The 20,146-nt window shown below is 40.9% G+C and overlaps 1 long non-coding RNA gene across 1 annotated transcript; it reads left to right on the forward strand.

Moving 5' to 3' along the window:
- The first annotated feature begins 873 nt into the window (after positions 1 to 873).
- On the forward strand, positions 874 to 18,696 carry LOC111871650. The gene is made up of 3 exons (XR_002844076.2): positions 874 to 1,063; positions 15,324 to 15,418; positions 18,012 to 18,696. It is a non-coding gene; the product is annotated as an uncharacterized LOC111871650 (long non-coding RNA).
- Positions 18,697 to 20,146: the final 1,450 nt, after the last annotated feature.

Here is a 20,146-nt window from a genome sequence, read left to right on the forward strand (position 1 = left end):
CTATGGAAATTCATGAGAAGCAAGACTGAAATAATAATTAATTTGTTGCACTGGTCGTAAGTTGCCACGAAGATTAGAGAGGATTTTACATGTACTATTGCGTTAAAGGACTATGGTAAATGCACTATATTATTATATTGAAAATTTTATAGTACGGTATTATGAAGAGAACCGTGGTTACAAATGTTGTTTTGCGTGGGTATAAAATTTTCTTATCTAAACTCAAGAAGAGAATATAATATGTTTTTTTTTGCTAGTGGGGTGGAACTAAGTCCCTTGTACTGCGGCCACTTCTGGCCTATTATACCAGCCCAAGATGAGAGGTGAGGGTGATTGTGGAGCAATTGGCAAGGGAAACCAAAGTACTCGGAGAAAACCTACCCCAGCACCACTTTGTCCACCACAAATCCCACTTGAGCAGACCCGGAAACAAACCGCCTAAAAGCAGGAATATCTGAGTCAGAGTGGAGTCAATTGTGACAATTAAACATGTTCACGTGACAACGCATACATAGCAGACGTTACCACGCAAGTGAAAAACCAGAACTAGTGAAGTTCCCGCGACAACGAATACACTAGCTACCGGCAGATAGAACACGTGAAACGGAACCCTTGAACAAGATGTCTTCTAGACCGTCCGACTATTCCCATCAATTTCTTGTCGCGTTACCAGGATACGTGACAATACAGAGTTATTCATAAGTCCGTGAAACATTTTAAATATTCACAAGAAACAAACTATGCATAAGGATCATGGTAATTCTTACGTCGATAGAGAATGAATCTCTCCAAGTATTTCTTAAAGCCCGCGCGTATAGTTGCCATGGTTTTCCGCTAGAAGGCAGTAATAGTAAATATGGCGTTCAGTAAACGTTAGCAGTCATTTTGTGTTGAGAAAGCAAGAACCTCGTCCGTTGTGAATCTGCACCGACTATCTGAAGCAGAATTCCACAGGACAGCACCAGTTTTCAACAGTATCAAGAAATGATATGAGAAATTCCGGGAAGAAGGCTGTCTATGCAAAGCTCTTCGGACGGGACATCCAGGACCAAGCGAAGAAATAGTGAGTAGTGTTAGATAAAGACTGAAGGTAGATAAAATCGAAAGTTTGATGAGACTATTTGAAATTAATACAGAATTAACAGAGGTTGGAGAAAACATTATATACAGTTATGAGTTTCATAAATTCGGCCTCTTCAACAGGAATTATTAAGACGAATTCAAGTACTGTCACATGGTTCGAATATGAAGTAATCACGCTGAGGATGATAAATGCATACAAATGTTAGCCGGAAAAAAATATACATCAGCTGCTGCTCTATGCTGGTGATATGAATCTAATTGAAGGCAACATGGAAACATGAAGATATTCACAGAAACTATAATTGATGCAAGTAAAGAGGTTGGTCTAGAAGTAAACACAGAGAAAACTAAGTATAAGTTGCTGTCTCATCACCAAAATGTGGGGCAAACTTGTGACATAAAGACAGGTAACAGATGTTTTGAAAATGTGGTGCAGTTCAGATATTTAGGAAAATAGTAAAAAATCAAATTTGATACTGGAAGAAATTAATAGGACATTGAATGTGGGCAATGGTTGCTACTATTCAGTCCTGAACCTTTTATCTTCTCGTTTGCGGACTAAGAACTTAAAAATTAGAATACACAAAATTATAATTTTGCCTGTGGTTCTGTATGGGTGTGAAACTTGGTCTCTGACTGACTAAGGGTGTTTGAGAACAAGGCGTTGAGGAGCATATTTGGACCAAAGAGAGATGAAGTGACAGGAGGTTGGAGAAAACTGCATACTGAGGAGCTTCATAATTTGTACTCTTCTCCAAGTATAATTAGAATGATAAAGTCAAGGAGGATGAGATAGGCAGGACATGTAGTACGAATGGGGGAGAGAATGAATGCATTTAGGATATTATTGGGGAAGCCAGTAGGAAAGAGACAACTGTTAAGACCAAGACGTAGGTGGGTGGACAATATTAAAATGGATCTTGAGAGATTGGATGGTATGGATTGATCTGGCTCAGGATATGGTCCAGTGGAGGGCTCTTGTGAACACGGTAATGAACCCTCAGTTTCCATAGAATGTTGGGAAGTTCTTGAGTGATTTGAATGAGTGGCGGCTCTTCAGGAAAGACCAAACTCCATGAAGTTACTTAGTTAGTTAGATAAATAGATAGATGGAAAGATAGATAATTAGTTATAATTGCGTTTAACATCTGATTTTTTTTTGTTGTTTTACAGTCAGAAGACACAGTAAAATTACTTAGTGTGTATGAAGTGCGAAGTGATGAAGAAAACTCTGTAGTCATGTGTTAATATACAGTTACAGGCACAGCTCAATATTTAAATACTTACTTCGCATTTCTCCAATTTGGATTTTGCTGATGAAAACATGTATTCATAAAGTCCAAAGTTACCAAACTAAATTATTCAAAATTTATTACTCTTATGCTAATGCGCATCAGGATTTCCATTAATATTTCTGTTGGTTTGAGATCTCTCCCCTACATGCTCAGTTTTACGCGTTTTCAACGACAATGAGGTAACAGATTAAGTTATCCCTGTAACAGGCCGTGAAGGTCCAGAAGTTTATGAGAAGTCGAGGCTCTCACATTTTCTATACCATCTGCTAACAGATGGCGATGAGGTTGTCAGCCTTACGCGCCAGCCGCTCTTTACCCCCAGGAAAGTTTCTGGTACTTATTTTTGTTAGAGGCTGAGTCAACCCCAAGGTTATAGTGCGGCTGGAAGGATTAGCTCAATTTAAAAATTCAATGAGCTCATCGGGAATCGAACTCTCGACCTTCCGACTTGTAGCATAGTGCCTCAATCAATTACGTTACCTCATGCATATATATTCCAAGTATTATAGGCTTTCTACTCGTGTAACTGGAACTAGACCCCTATCCACTGCGATACAAAGTGATATTTTAAAAGAGATTCACCAGTTCCCTTAAGCGTGAAAGAATTATGTTCATTCTTTTAATTAAAGCCTTAAAACAGAATTAGGGGCAGCGCTTAAAAGAAATATTCTTGCAGCTTGGCTGCTTTTTACCCTCACGTGAACTTGATGCATTGTACAGAGCAGTGACAGCATTAGGAATTTACTATATCAGAAATTATTGCAACCCTCGTACCAGATCTGAGCTTTCGAACGTCGTGGGGGGTTTAGGAAAATTAAATATTAAATATAAATATATTTTTCATCCTCTCTTTCGGCTATTCAATTCGTGTGCCGAGTAACAACAGCTGAGTGACACTCCCGCCATGCCATATTACTTCCGGTCGTAACGATGAATTCAAAAGTGTACTAAAGGGTCATAGACGACCAAGTTACGTATCACTGGTTAATAAACTGTGAACGGGCATTTTCTTTGTAATATTATTTTAAGACAGCGTAAAATTTAAGAATTCTGAGACTCATAGTTAATTGAAGAGGAGATTATTTTGAAATGTATGAGGAAATCTGGATTTTTAATAGATGGAAGTTGCCCATTATCTGGAGTGGATAGGAAACGAATTCTGCCGGATAATCAGTGTAAGAATTATGCAACTAACTTGTGAATTGTGATCTATAAAACGACACGTAATTTTCTGGGAGTTCTTTACTCGAACGTTCCTGGTAGAACTGCCGATGTGCCGTCCCGGAATATTGAAAAGTTTTTTTTTTGAGATCCCCATTTATTTGTAATCTGTATGAATACATTTAGCAAATTGTTGTCAGTTGTGTGAAATGACGTGTGGAGGGGAGCTCATTAGTTCCCCTCCGTATATGAATAGGTTGGGGCCTGGTGGGAGAAGGGGAGGAACTTAAGCTAAACTTAAAACTAAACTACTAACTAAGATTATATTTTGAATCTGGTGATCAGATCGATTGGCTGGTGTCGTTTGAGGCGCCTTAGGTCTGGTGGTTGAAGTAGTTGAGCTGCAAGTTCGTTGGGGTGTGTATGTAGTCGAGCTCTATATTGGGAGCTCCATTGGCTGATCTCTTCCTTGATTGTTTTGATTTGAAGATCACGCCTGATGATCGTATTTGGGACGTACCATGGCGCGTTGGTTATTAGGCGCAGTACTTTTGACTGGAAGCGTTCCAGTATTTCTATGTTGGAGTTGGATGCTGTCCCCCAGAGTTGTAATCCGTAGGTCCAGATGGGCTTGAGGATGACCTTGTATGCCAGAAGTTTGTTGTGTATTGAGAGACTGGACTTTCGGCCTATAAGCCAGTACATTTTGGAAAGTGTGAGACCAAGTTGTTTTCTTTTGGTAAAGATATGCTTTTGCCAAGTGAGGCGTCTGTCCAGATGTAGACCGAGGTACTTGTCATCATCTGATTGTGGGAGATCCTCATTGTTGATATTGACCTTGGGACAAGTTTGACTTCGGGTGGTGAATGTGACGTGTATATTGAAAAGTAACACCAACGTTGTAACGTTGAGGCTCCCACATTTTCTGTAGACAATCGGCTCATAGATGGCGGTGAAGTCAGCCATAGCGCCGGCCACCTTTTACCCCCCAGGAAGTTTCCTGTTACGTATTTATTTTAGAGGCTGAGTCAACCTTAGTAACATAATGCTGCTGGAAGAAGTAGGTCAATTAAGAAATCCAATGATCTCTTGAGGAATCGAACCCGTGACCTCTCGGCTTCTAGCATAGTGCCTCAACCAACCGCATGTCTCCTTCATTTTGTACTTCTTACTTTTTAAATGGCAATTTCACGTGTTTACCTTTTTATATTATTCACACCAGTAACTTTTCTGAAAAAGTCCCGAATACTCTGCAATCCAGAAATTCCGCCCACAGGTAATAGGCAGTCAGCTGTACATACGATTATACAAGAACAAAAATAACGATAGGACATAGTTACGGGAATGACGAATGGCCCTTAACAGAGGTAAGATACGACTCTGGTGCCGACAAGTTTGTACACAACTTCCACTGAATGTATGTCTCACACAGCAGGTGAGATCATGCAGTAACGCTTGTGACTTGTACTCGAGAGCTTACTAGTCCTCAGAATTCCTCAGCCTCTGCAGGCATTCCGGCATACACATGAACACCGCTTCTTTGCAAATCCTATATAATTCCTTATTCACTAATGGTCCCACAATTCTTCTATTTCATAAGTTATTTAATGACCCCATTACTATTAACACTGATCATCTCTGTGGCCTAATCGTCTGAGTCCCTGGCTACCGATCCAGGGGTCCCGGTTCGATTCCCGGCGCTACCAGATTTTCTGAAAAGTAGTAGGTCCGGAAAGGGGTCCACTCAGCCTCGTGAGTATAACTGAGGAACTATTTCAAGGAAATAGCGGCTCCTGTCTAGAAAACCGAGATTAACGGCCGTGGTGATCCTTTGCGCTGACCACGCGACACTCTCTACCCGCTAAAGTTGGTACTAACTTCGCCGACAAGCGGCGGTGGCTCGGTCGGTATAGTTCGCTTGCGGACTACAGGCCATGGAGTTTGATTTTTTGTTTTATCACTATTAATACTATTTACCACTAGACGGTGTGTTTATATATGAATATTCATGGATTGGAAAGAATATGGGAGAAAGTGGTTGTGGCCCAATCGACGAAATAAGCCGGCAATCGCTTGGAGGTACTAAGAGAAAGCACAAAACATCTTTGTCAGGATATCAGGTGTCCCGGCCGAGATTCGAACCGAAGGCCTCTCAAATATAAGTCAAGAGCCTTACCTCTATACCCACTTCTTCTGTATCTACCTTTCTGTATTATCTGAGCTGCTCACGGAGTCTTTAAGTACGTAATAAATAATTAAATAATGTCTTATCGTACAAAAATAAAGCTTCGAGTGAGTTGCGTGCCATGGATTGCCGACACGTGTATAGTGAAGGCTTGTTTTATTCATAGGATGGTTTCAGACGGAGTCCCACGGTACTAATGCCGTAAATGGTCCATTGTACCAGGCCTAGATATTTAATGAGAGAAATGCGGCATTTGGTTGAATGGAAACTGGTAAGGGGAAACCAGAGTAGTCGTAGAAAATCTACCTTAGTGACAATTTGTCGGCTGACCTGGGACTGAACGCGTTCCGCGGCATTGAGAATCTGACCTGAGGTACTCTCCTATAGTACATTATAATTATAATGTATATAATGTAATTATAATGGCCGCGCCATAGCTCAAGCGGTTAGTCGCTTGCTTCCCGGCGGTCGCTCGGTCGGTGTAGTTCGCTTGCGGACTACAGGTCACGGAATTTGATAATTTAAATAATTCGCTCCTCTATAGTCTGGCTTACCGACAGGATACTTAATAAACTAGAACTAACGAGATGAACGAAAATGAATCTTTGTTTAGTTTATGTTCTTCACTTTCTGGCATTTTTTCTTCTTATGATATATCTTACCCTCATTTTGTAAGCGGTACAGCTTGAAAATAACATTCACAAGATAAATTGTTGGTAGGCCATTTCAATTTCATTATATCCCTAAATTAACAGTAAATGATTCTTTTTATAGTTAAATTACGTCTTACAAAAACTTATAGTTTTGTTCCCTTTGTACTAATTGGTCTATCATATCCCGAAGCTTTAAAGTAATTAGAAAGAAAATCTATATGTCTTTCTTTTAATCTCTTGAAAGCAGAACATGGAAACGATCGCTGTGTTGGGTACTGATTGACTACAGGACAAGCGCACTAATAGAGCAGTCAATATAAGAGCAACTTGTCTGACAGGGACACAACAGGAATTGCCTGCAAACGAGCAAAATCCATCATTAATACCGGTTCCAACTCTCAATAGGAAATAAAACAAAGAATATTTTAACATGGACTATTACCCAACGCTACGATCGAGTGATTAAAATTCCTTTCTTCGTATTATGGAGGGTCTAGCTTCGAATCTTAGCGTCGGTATTTATCATCCAGATACATCAAGTGATTTTCCTCACTGTCTTCAGTAAAATGTCAGGATACTATATTAAGGGACCACAAATGCTTCCTTCCAATTCATAAGTGATGGTCATGCAGTTTGAGGTTTGGACGTGGGGATAACAACTTTCTACCGTGAAAAATACAGTTTGTTACGTAATGTTACACAGGACCTCGAACTAAGACGGGTTCTTTGGACATAATGAGCAGCCCCTTAACTGGTACAAATGATAAAGCACTCCGTGGCTTTAGTCCTCAAGCGAACTATACCGACCGAGCGACCGCTGCTTGTCGGCGAAGTTAGTGTCGACTTTAGCGGATAGAGTGTGTCGCGTGGTCAGAACAACGAGTCTCCACGGTCGTTAATTTTGGTTTTCTAAACTGAAACAGCTACTTTTCCATTCAAGTAACTCCTCAATTATCTTCACGAAGCTGAGTGGACCCCGTTCAAGACCCACTACTTCTCAGAAAATCTGGTAGCGCCGGGAATGGAACCCGGGGACCTCTGTAACTGTAGCCAGGAACTCTGACCACTAGACTACAGAGGCGGTCTCATAACTGGTACTCATTGCCAAATATAATTAGAATGGTTATGCTAAGGATGGTGATATTGGCTAGGAATGTAGCACCCATGCGGGGGAATAGAAATTCATAAAGTGTTTTGGTGATAACACCAGAAGGAAAGGGCAGCTAGGAAGAAATAAACATAGGTGGTAGAATAATATTAGGATGAATCTTGGAGAAATAGAAGGAAGTGTTACGGACTGAATTCAGTTGGTTCAGAATAGGGTCCAGCGGAGGGATTTTGTAAACACGGCAATGAACTTTCGGATCCTATAAAATGTTTGGAATTCTTGAGTAGCTGAGCGACTGGTGGCTTCCCAAGAAGGGCGCATCTCAGTGGGTTTAGTTTCTTAGTTAATCGGGCGGAAAGGTATTTCATTACATTGTATAATACACTGGTGTATACACTCGTGGGCGATCACAGTGGCCGCATACCAATTGCGTCAAGACAAGCATCAAGACATGAGATAAAAGACGCAGTCTTTCTTCATTCGTGAATCATCAGCGTGAAGCTGACGTCAGCATCATGACTCAGACTCGTGTGCGGCGGTTTTCATAATCTCAATCGCTTCAACTGCGCTCCTTTCTTTGTCTTATGTTGCAGACATCGTGACTTGACTGTTACATGTCTTGACGCATGCCGGTGTGCGGCCTACCCTTTTTTTATTGCTAGTGGGGTGGGACTAAGTCCCTTGTACTGCGGCCACTTCTGGCCTATTGTACCAGCCCCAGATGATAGGTGAAGGTGATTGTGGAGCAGTTGTGGAATGAAGATGGACAGGGGAAACGGAAGTACTCGGAGAAAACCTGTCCCAGCGCCACTTTGTCCACCACAAATCCCACTTGACCAGACTTAGGATCGAACTCGGGCCGCCGCGGTGGGAAGCCAGCGACTAACCGCTTGAGCTTTGACGCGGCCATTGCGGCCTACCTAAGGCATGAACCGTCTTCGCCCACTCGAACACTGGGCTCTTGTTTTCGAATCCCACTCCAGGCATGGGTGTCTTTGTGCGTTTATTCTCTGTTTGTTTTATTCTGCGTATAGGTAGCAGCCTTGCGACGGGCTGATCCCCCGTCCAAAAGGTCCTACCGACTTTGTGTAGATTAAGAAACTGAAAAGATGACCAAGGTTCCCAAGAGCTGTAGAGCCATAGATAGATATTACGTGTATATGCTCCTAGCTCCATTGTTAGGAATCGCCTGTCGCCCCGAGCCCAGCGTGGAGATGAAAGAGTTCACTTCCATATGTCAGCATCTGTTGACGTATTGATTTGAATCTAGACTCGTCATTTGAAGACCCTAATTTGTAATGCAGTTCTACCTCAAAGGGAAAGGGAAACTGGCAACCAAAATAATTTCCCTCTAAACGGCAGCTGGTAGAGTACGTCTACTCTACGAACCAGACTACGTTATACCTCATGCAGGCAACATTACGGAAGAAAAGTTCCTTGTAGCGTATCTGAATTTCTCACTGATGGATAAATACCGAAAATATGTTAAATTTTTAATTATTTTTAACGGCCTATGTTACTAACGGACGATGAAGCATCCTCGTTAAAAAAAAAGAAGACATTATACTTGGCTATTCACAGTTTTCACACGTTTTCAACTATTTATTTTGTCTAAATATTACACATGTACATTTCTTAACAATTTAACTATGACTCTACAGCCCTTGTACACCTTTGACTGCTTTTTAGTTTCTTAATTTATACACTATCGATAGGACTCCTTGGATGGGGGATCAGCCTGTCGCAAGGCCGATACCTACACACAAAACAACACAAACACAGGATAGGTGCACATAGAGATCTATGTTTTTAGTGGCATTCGAACCCACGATCCCAGTATTTGAACGTGTGAAGACGGTTCATGTTTTACTCACGACATGATTAGACGAAGAGTTGAGTAAGGCCCAAAGCTGGTCTAGATATTGCAGAGAAGAAAGCAAAGAGTATGCAAATGTTCTACCATAGCGGGTTTAGGAATCTGCCATCTAAAAGCATGCAATAAACGGTAGACGCCAGCCAGACAATTGAATTCGTTACTTCCAGTCTGGAATTACGTGGAGCAAATGAGTCTGCTTCTAGCTTCACAAAAACTATTGAATTCCAATAAACGATCTCTTGTTAATTTTAATTTTTTTGTACTTTGTGACTTTTTCATTTAATTAAACACGTTGAAAGCATTTCCTATCAGAATGCTACTTACATTCTGCGCTGCAATTAAAATTTAAATATCGACAAGTAATTAACTAATGCTATCCAATATTCTGGATCCGCCTTTAATGTCCTTATTTGTATCCAGTTTTCTCCTAACTTAATGCTTAGCCCTTATTCCTGCATTTTTAGAAGAAAGAAAAAAGAATATGGTTGGTCCCCAATTTGCTACCGTATCCATGCTTCTCATGTAGCCCTGTCGATTTACATAAATTGATCAATATTATATCCCTCGCTCTGGAAAACCATTAATTACTTCTCCAAATTACGCCACCGAATTAATCACAAAATCAAAATTCCAATATCCTTATCTACAGTGGATCACAAAAATTACTACTTAACATGGAGGCCGCGCCATAGCTCAAGCGGTTAGTCGCTGGCTTCCCACCGCGGCGGCCCGAGTTCGATCCTGAGTCCGGTCAAGTGGGATTTGTGGTGGACAAAGTGGCGCTGGGACAGGTTTTCTCCGAGTACTTCCGTTTCCCCTGTCCATCTTCATTCCACCAATTGCTCCACAATCACCCTCACCTATCATATGGGGCTGGTACAATAGTCCAGAAGTGGCCGCAGTACAAGGGACTTAGTCCCACCCCATTAGAGATAAAAATATACTCTTTGAAATTTTTATGTAAAATAGGCCGATTCAGTTCCGTTAGAATTGAAATAAAACAGAAGGACGTAGGATTCATACGGAAGTTATTCTTAAATATTTAAAGAGGTACTTTTCGTTTTATATGGGGGTAGTTTTGTGTTGGCTGTGGAAAGTAGAACACACAGAGAATAACTTGAGGAGTGTAGATAAAAAATAAAGGGGAAAAATGAATCCTTTCCTTTTTATGATCTGTGTGTCTTCTTTATGCGACAGTCGCTGTATGACATGTCGTAGAAACACAAACGTTCTCTTTTTGAAAGAAGAAGAGTTGAACCCGAAAAGAAAATAATGCGCTCACTTGGCGGAACTGGGTTCATATTTTGGAGCTAAATTATATAGATATCTGAGTTATCATGCACATCGCTTTAACAGCATTTTGTTCTGAATTGAATAAATTTATCGTCGCTAAAATTGCAATATTTGGACTTTACTGGCTAATTTATTGAGTGTTTCTACAGTCCGTATGTTCTACTTATATCATGTAAAATACAGTTATCTATGTTACGGAATGTCATTTAAATGAATTATGGCGGCCATTTTACAGACATTTGCTACAAAATGGAGTATTCTGAAACTGGTATTTGAACACGTGTATCTATAAGTTACTGGCTTGAATAACATGACTTCTTGAACGACTTTACGGTTGATTATAAATTATGGTATTACTACATACAAGGTGTGTCCCAAAAGTCATGAACTATACATATATATATATATTNTAGCGTTGCCACGTGGTCCTTCGCCAGGAACTCACGGACGAGCAGAGACGTGTGGCTGGGCGTATTGTCATGATGCAGCCGCCAGTTAGCGGCGATGTCTTTTCGCACGCGGATGACCCTTTTCCTTAATCTTTCTAGAACATCCACGTAGTAGGGAGCGTTGACGGTCTGTCCCTGGGGTAAAAACTCTTTGTGGACCACACCCTTGGCGTCGAAAAAGACGATGAGGGGGTCATCTTCCACTCCTTCCTGGCCCTCCTTAAACTTCTTCACCCACCTTGTAACTTGCACATATGATAGAGCAGACTCCCCGTAGGCTTGCTTAAGCAGTTCGTGAGTTTCATCGGCTTTTTTGTGAGCTTTGTGCAGAACTTGACCGCCCAACGTTGTTCGAAAGTATCAGCCATCGCGCGCCGTGACGTGGTCACAAAACGCAGGTGCACTAAATCAGCGATACTGATGCCTCCGATGCTCGAGCAGACTGACCTTGGGCGCGCTGTGAAGCTAAAGGCCTCCTCCCCCTAACCCAACCGGTTCCAGCGCGCTCCGACCAGTAGGAGCGCGGGAAAGAAATATATTTCATGACTTTTGGGACACACCATGTACATTTCTGCATGATGGGTACAAGTCGCTACATATTTTAATTCTATGTCCACCGGATGGGTTCTCCTAGCGGTAAAGCTCTTGAGATTTATTTGAGAGGTACACGAACCTCAGCCTGGACGCCGTCTGTCATGAGTAAAATTTACCGTGATTTTCCGTAGTCCCTCAAAGCAAATATAATAGTACTACGATTAAAAAAACGGGCAAAGGGTAAAGTTATCCCTGTGCTAGTGGGCGCTCCATAGCTCAAGCGATTAGTAGCTGGCTTCCCACGGCGGCGGACCGGGTTCGATGTCGGGTCTGGTCAAGTGGCATTTGTGGTGGACAAAGTGACACTAGGGCAGGTTTTCTCCGAGTACTTTGGTTCCCCTGCCAATCTTCATTCCACCAAATTGTCAATCATCATAATCACACAGGGCAGGTACAATAAGCCAATGAGTGGCCGCCGTGCCGAGTGGACACAGTTGGACTCCACCCCCCAATATGCGAATTAATATTTATCCCTGTGCTTACTTAATTAAGCACTACGCTATGAAGACATACGGAGGAGTGAATGTATAGATCTATATTTTCTTGGCCTCGACACTATTTGGAGGTGAATGACCAAATTCAGACCCCGGCCGCTTTAATCCAAGGGAAAGAGTCCCCGGTACCCATTAAATATGAGGTTGGGTAGACCAGAGAGCGGGTCTGGACGAGGTGGAGAACTGAATATCTGTAACCCTCCCCCGACTTGAAATCCTACCCCTCGGCCGTCAAGCTCATAGCCACTCGCTGTACTGGCTTTCAAATCAATTTCTTACCACTTCATCATCCATCTATCATTCTACCAGTCGAATCTACAATATCCAAAAATAATAAAAAAGCTGTCTCTGTTCTAATTATAAGTTACGATGTAACAATTTATGGCATTCGAAAGGACACATTAACCCACACTACAACGAGAATGTCCATAATGTTTACCGTCAGCCCCTCCTACTTTCTTACTTCACACACTCTTCAATCCTGAAGATGATGAAAATATTCTTCTCCAAAACGTCATATATTTACACAGCACAGCGGGCCAAGAAATCATAACGGACAATATTAAGAATCTCCCTACTCAAGTTACATAGGAGGCACAACATCGGCCATCTTGAAGAGAGACGACAGAGGTTATTGACACGAACCGTATGGTTTATGAATTTTAAATTTAACAAAGTTTTTAAAACTTTAAAAACAACTTTAAATATTTCTATAACCAGAAAGGCTGCTGTGACTGATAGATGGAACATTGTGTACTTGGACATTACATGTGTATTTGATTGACAACTGTTGTGATAGTGGTTTCAAAAAAGTGTTTGGTGCCTCTGAAGATGATCCAAATGGATCGAAACATGTGAGGCTAGTGAATCGTCAAGTGAGAAAACTGAAATAGTCACATTGGACGGACTATTCTTTTATAATTGCAACTGTTAGTGTGACGGACCAAAATGAAACAATTCAGAGTCATATATTTTCTCTCAAATACGCGGCGTTACAAACCAAAATACCGTACTATTTATTGTCACCGCTGTAAATGTCCGAAATCCAGCACTGAACATCCCATACGTGTCATAATATGGTGCTTAATTAATTAGGAAAACATGGACAAACTTACTAAACAGTATCTATTATACACATACTTTACAATGGTTCTTCCAGCCCATTTAAGGCCACTTATTCAGTCCCGTAATCATTTTCACAGACGGTAGGACTCCTTGGATGAGTGATCAGCCCGTCGCAAGGCCTCTACCTGAACAAAGGACAACACAAACACAAGATAAACACATACACACACAAAACGTCCATGCCCTGAGAGAGATTCGAACCCACGATCCCAGCGTCCGAGCGAGAGAAGACAATTCATACCATAGACCGCGAGGTTACTGTGACCGGCGCCTGGCTACAGATACAGAGGTCCCAGGTTCGATTCCCGGCGCAAACAGATTTTCTGAAAAGTAGTGGGTCTGGAACGGGGTCCAGTCAGCCTCGTGAAAATAATTGAGGAGTTATCTGAAAGAAATAGCGGATCCGGTATAGAAAACCGAAAATTAACGGCTGTGGGGATTCGCTGCGCTGACCACGCAACACCCTCTATCCGCTAAAGTTGGCACTAACTTCGCCGACAAGCGGCGGTCGCTCGGTCTGTCGGTAAAGTTCGCTTGCGGACCAAAACCACGGAGCTTACATATACACGTATATGAAATACGAACTAGTATAGAGCTTCACAGATTATTGGTCGAGTTATGGCTTAGGCCACGCTATCATGTAAATTCACGGCGTGTTCCGGCTACACGGTGCCAACATCTGGTATATATACGTTAAATAATATATTATACTGTATTGTTACGATTAAGGGGTGCGACTATGGACTGGTTTTGGATTGATAATGGGATTTATTTATTCAACTCGTTACTACACTTCCCTGATCACTATATGACACACTGTATCATCTCAGTCTGTTACAGTCTTCATTAGCCGTTGCTTCGTAACGGATGTGAACAATTGTGACTATTCCTCTGCTTCAGTACTCAAATCCCATACAGAACGCCTGTCAACTTCAGGGTTATTTTATTACGACTGGCAGTTACCGCCAATCATTTCGTCTTGGCCACAAGCCCCTTGAGACCACGACCAGTATTTTTTTCAACTGAATATTTGCAGTCATGGTCTTTTCGTAACATCCGCTCTGAGGAGAGGATGGTTCTTTACAACTGACACTGACCCTCGCCACCCCAGTCATTCTCAGGTCTGAGACATTCTACTGTCTCAGAATCGACATTCCCCAACAGGGAGGGTCACCTTCCCAATTTATATCCGCCAGGAATAGTGTGGCTCAGTTACACCTCCTACGACTCGCAGGGCTACGGTGGAAGTACTGAGCCATGGGAATGTGTTTACCGAGCCGTTGCTCGGAAACAGTTCGGACATGTCCTTATGTGCTTCGAGGTTTTTGCCTAACCGTGGGTCAATACGCTACAGTATATAGCTCGCGAAAGTAGTACGTCCAAAAGTTTATTATTAAAACAAATTGTTCATGTTAGAATAATTTAACATAGGAAATACTTTTTAAAATTATTAAAAATTATGTATTAAATATTTAGTTTGCTTCTCAAAGTTTTTTTTTTTTTTTGTGGTTCAGATCTATATTTAATTCTTTAAACGATGCCAAATAGAGAGATTTTGGGAACCATTGACCTGTTCTTGTATGACGAACTGGGAGGGATCTGAAAGGAGGAGGCTGTGTCTCAGTCAGAACAATTGAACAGCAACCGGGGAACAGTGTTTTCTGTGTGGTGAGTGCCTCGATGTTATGAACAGTTGAAGTAATGAGTTAGTTGTGAGACAGTCAACATTACATATGAACGTGCGCAGGGAAGCAGTGGATATTTTTGGGATCCGTCACCAGGCAACGACTTGTTCAGACACAGCAGACTCAGAAGTCTTAGTATGTAGTACGTAGCAATAGTCCTATAGTTACTTATATTTACGATATGTAAGTGTTTAATATGCCGGTCACGGTAGCCGAGCGGTCTAAGGCATGCACTGTCTTCGCTCGCTCGGAAGCCGGGATCGTGGATTCGAATCCCACTCAGGGCATGGATGTTTGTATACGTTTTTCTGTTTGTGTACAGGTAGAGGCCTTGCAACGACCTGGTCACCCGCCCAAGGAGTCCTACTGAATGCCTAAAATCTAGTGAACCGAAGCGAAACGGAGAGTTTCATGGAGGTAGGCCTAGGACCAAATGAGAGCTGTAGCGCCAAAGGAAAAAAAAAGTGTTTAATATATCTAGTTACAAATCCAAACACATGATAATATCTTGAATGCAATCCAGAGGAATATAAGGTCAGAGATAATGCGAATAATTTCTTTCGCGTACGGTGGAGAGTGTTCACAAAGCTGTCCCAGTATGACTTAATGTAATATAACTTCACTTGGCTTCCTTTATGCTATGGATGTTTGTGATGCTGGCTGATTGAAGCGCGGGAAATAGAATTAGTCCGTTACAATCACGCACTTTCACAACAGAGTTTGCATACCTTTCTGCAGAATCCATTGTGATTAAATTACGTCAGAGATTTTTTTTGTTGTTTCTCTTGCGTCCAAACAATGTTAATAAAAAGTGAGCTCAAATAAAAGGCAGAAGAATGAACAAAAGATTAGATTTTCTTTTGAAATTAAAACAGCTTTTAAAAATTCGTTTCTATGCCTCTTTATTTTAGTGAATACAAAATGCGACACAGAATAATTAGCTACGTCGAACAGAGCCCTTTTTTGAGAAGCTGATAATCGCTCGGCTTGTCAGAAATATTTGTCGTATTTTATAGAATCGTGAAGCTCATTAACATGTTAACAAAAGCCCCCAACTGGGCTTGATCATAAGAAAATTGAATCCAGTACGCATCCACTTATGTTCCATTGTTATTTTCGGAATACATCGAAGTCGATGTCGGTTCTATTTAACATATCATAAGCTGGGTTCTACGACAAGTGATTTAGACTCAGCTGAATCCCCGAGCTAGGGGACCACACCTTGTCTACAGTTCTAAACTGCTCATTTAATACTTCACTACTCTTCTTCATGCCTGAAGACAGTTTCCTATACCCGAAACCCGGTTTTCCACGACGGTGGCCCGCGTACGACACAGATCAGATAGTACTGGATTTATGGTGGACAAAGTGATACTGGGGTGACTTTTCTCCGAATAATTCTCTTTCCGCCAGTCACGGTAGCCGAGCGGTCTAAGGCATGCACTGTCTTCGCTCGCTCGGAAGCCGGGATCGTGGGTTCGGATCTGTTTCCTGTGAGGTACGAACTGAATTCTTATATATTATTCTTATACACTGCCGGTCACGGTAGCCGAGCGATCTGAGGCATGCACTGTCTTAGCTCGCTCAGAAGCCGGGATCGTGGGTTCGAATACCACTGAGGTCATGGATGTTTATTGTTTCTGTGTGTGTGTGCGCGCTTTTCTGTGTTTCTGTGCAGGTAGAGGCCTTTTTTGTTGCTAGTGGGGTGGGACTAAGTCCCTTGTACTGCGGCCACTTCTGGCCTATTGTACCAGCCCCAGATGATAGGTGAGGGTGATTGTGGAGCAATTGGTGGAATGAAAATTGGCAGGGGAAACCGAAGTACTCGGAGAAAACCTGCCCCAGCGCCACTTTGTCCACAACAAATCCCACTTGACCACACCCTGAATTGAACCCGGGCCGCCGCGGTGGGAAGCCAACCACTAACCGCTTGAGCTATGGCGCGGCCTATACTTCAGTTAATAAACTTCATTCCATGTATACTGAAGTCACTGAACATGATCTCAGAACATGAACTACGATGCAAGAGTGACTAGACAGGTATTTGTGTTGTAATTCTTGTAAACTGCATAACACAACTGTATATTGTATACAGGCGTTCAGTGATAATTGGATGGATGTGAGTAATCTAACTAGATATTATCTAAGTTTCACTTTTGTATAGCATTTTATTTTAACAAAAAAGAAAATCTGTCTAAAAGGTTTTTAGCTATGTGTATATTTCACCCGATGATGACTGCATGCCCTTGAAACACGTATTGAAACAGAAATAATAAATAAGTTGTTCACTACACTCTTGTGGAACAGGTGATATAACACACATACACAGCTTACAGAAGACACAAGCAGGAAACAACCATACAAAGTTCTTAATTTATCTTCTCTTAACAAATTGGACAAGTCGAGAGAGACAAGTGACTGGCATATCGTGGGTGAACTGTGTGGACATTTGTGCTAAGTAAAGACTGGTAATAAACTAGCTAAAGCCTGGAGGTCACTGGTACCCTAAATTACTTCCATTCATTGTTACCCATAAACACTAATTCTGGGTCAGTATAGGCACAGTAATTTCTTAACATTTTTCTTTCATGAATACATAAACATTACATAGGTTTCATGTCACACATCTTGTCCTCATATTGACAGAACAAGCCAGGTACGATTTTCAGATGCAATTTTTATGAGACGAGTTCAACACTCTGCAGATGGCCTATTTAAGTCACTGAGTTTCCCCATCAGTCCACCTCTGTGCGTGAACAGACCTGACTGCAGAACTAATCTTTATGAACTGTAATACTGGGAGGATTTAATAAAGTTTCTCAAAACATTTCACTTTTGATTACTACCGTTTTCAATATACTGGAAGTAATAATTAAAATCTTTTATATTGATGCAATAAATACTTGAGCTTGAGCATTAGTATATAATTTAAAATTTAAAGAGTACAATATTTGCTGAACGCCCTGGATAAATGTATGTTATATAATTTTACAATCTTATTTCTTTCCAGTTTAACATGCTTCTTGGTATCCATGGTTTTCCTCAAGATAATGTGACACTGAAGGCAACTGAAGATATATTTATAATTATTAGAATCATTGTCAAATGAAATCCTGTCATTTAATCTCTGCTCAGCCTGCAAGGCTATGATGTAAATGAACGAGAACTATATTTCATATAGACAATGTAATATGAAAAATAAAAGAATCTATGTTAACAATTTTGATATGAAACACATATTGTCATTGTAATTTAAGCAGTGTACAAGATCTTTATGAGATGTCTTGAACCATTACAGTAGTAGAAGTCCATCAAGTGTTACTAGTGTAACAGGAATAAGTAAAAGTTCTGCTTTTACTTGTTTCAGTCATAATTGGCCATTGTCAGAAGGCATGGCCATCACTGTAAAGAATCATACTTCCATATGCTGTTGTTTATACATAGGTTGTTCCTGTGTTATCAGAGTAGTTGTAGAAATTAAGACATGATAGAGTTAAATAAGCTGTGTATTTAAAGTAACAGCTTAAAATCTGTGAAGAAGCCTTGTTGAGTAAATAAAAGAATATATTTGAGGCTTTCTATTGTTGGTAACATTAAATATTTCATTGACTGTTGTATTGTGGGCCATGCATCCATCTGTGTGATGTCATGTGTAGTCCAGTGAAGTGTAGTACTTTTTTTTCTTATTGCTAGTGGGGTAGGATTAAGTCCCTTGTACTGCGGCCACTTCTGGCCTATTGTACCAGCCCCAGATGATAGGTGAGGGTGATTGTGGAGCATTTGGTGGAATGAAGATTGGCAGGAGAAACCGAAGCACTCGGAGAAAACCTGCCCCAGCGCCACTTTGTCCACCACAAATCCCACTTGACCAGACACGGGATCGAACGCTGGTCGCCGTGGTGGGAAGCCAGCGACTAACCGTTTAAGCTATGGCGCAGCCCAAGTGTAGTACTTACTGGATTACACATGACATCATTGCACAGATTGCCATAATAGCCCACAGTACAACTGCCAATAAAATGTTCTATTTAATCAACAATAGTAGATATTCAATATATTCTTCTATCTAATGAACAGGGCTTTTTACATATTATAACTGATTAAGAAAATACTCTTGATATGCAGAACATATTTTAATTATATTAACTATTTAGCCTTAATTTCTGTAACTGCTGTACATCCTTTGATATCACCATCGTAATCCCTTATGTTCTAACAATAACATATGTGAAGTAGTTCGTTCACAGTATTTACTTTGCTTTCTGATGATTGCCAGTACTAGCTAGAACATCTAAAGGCAAAACTTTTACTTACTGATACTTAACACTTGATGGACTTCAACTTATTTATGTAAGTGTGCAGGATGATTTTAAAAAGTGTGACTGAATGTAGTTCTAAGTTTTAGTAGCATTCTGGAGAGATATGCTGCCTCTATCACTGGGTTGTTAATAAATATCTGGAGGACTAGATAACATTGTATTGCAGAAGACAGTAACTTAACAGTCACTGCCATGAGATTCTAATACTTCTCCTGCTTCTCCTACTCTTACTACTACTCTTACTCCCACTCCTGTGCCTAGAGCTACTGCTAATATTGGCCATGTGTATTCTGGTTTCCAGATTATGTATGATTATTTTGAGAGCATAAACATGACAATGACAATTTTGGAGGCCAGAGAAATTAGAGAAACCAAAAGAGTGAAGATGCCTTCAAAAGAGAGTAGGGAAAGCATGGACATAGACAAAGGAAGAGTGCTTATGGCAAGGCAGAGAAATGTTTCTCATAAAATTACTAACCCTTTTGGAAGTAACATTGAATGACAATGATGATGGTTGTTGCTGCTGCTGCTGCTGTTCTCTCAAATTAAACATGGTTATGCAGGCTTCTTTGAATACACCTTTTCCGAAAGAAATGGATATACGCTTTGTTCTTATAGATGTCCAGAATATCTCATAGGCTGTAAGAATTGCCATGTTTTATGCTACTACAACCGCTACCTCTGTTGTTCTTTGCTGCTAATATCATTATCATTAGAGAAAAGAACTATCTTAATAAAATACAGCACAGCATTCTGGGTAAAATTGACTAATTGGCTTTCATTCAGAATTTCTTTTTCTTGTGCAATAATATACTTACTATACAAA

This window comes from Cryptotermes secundus, unplaced genomic scaffold (genome assembly GCF_002891405.2).
Source record: "Cryptotermes secundus unplaced genomic scaffold, Csec_1.0 scaffold11, whole genome shotgun sequence".
NCBI lineage: Eukaryota > Metazoa > Arthropoda > Insecta > Blattodea > Kalotermitidae > Cryptotermes > Cryptotermes secundus.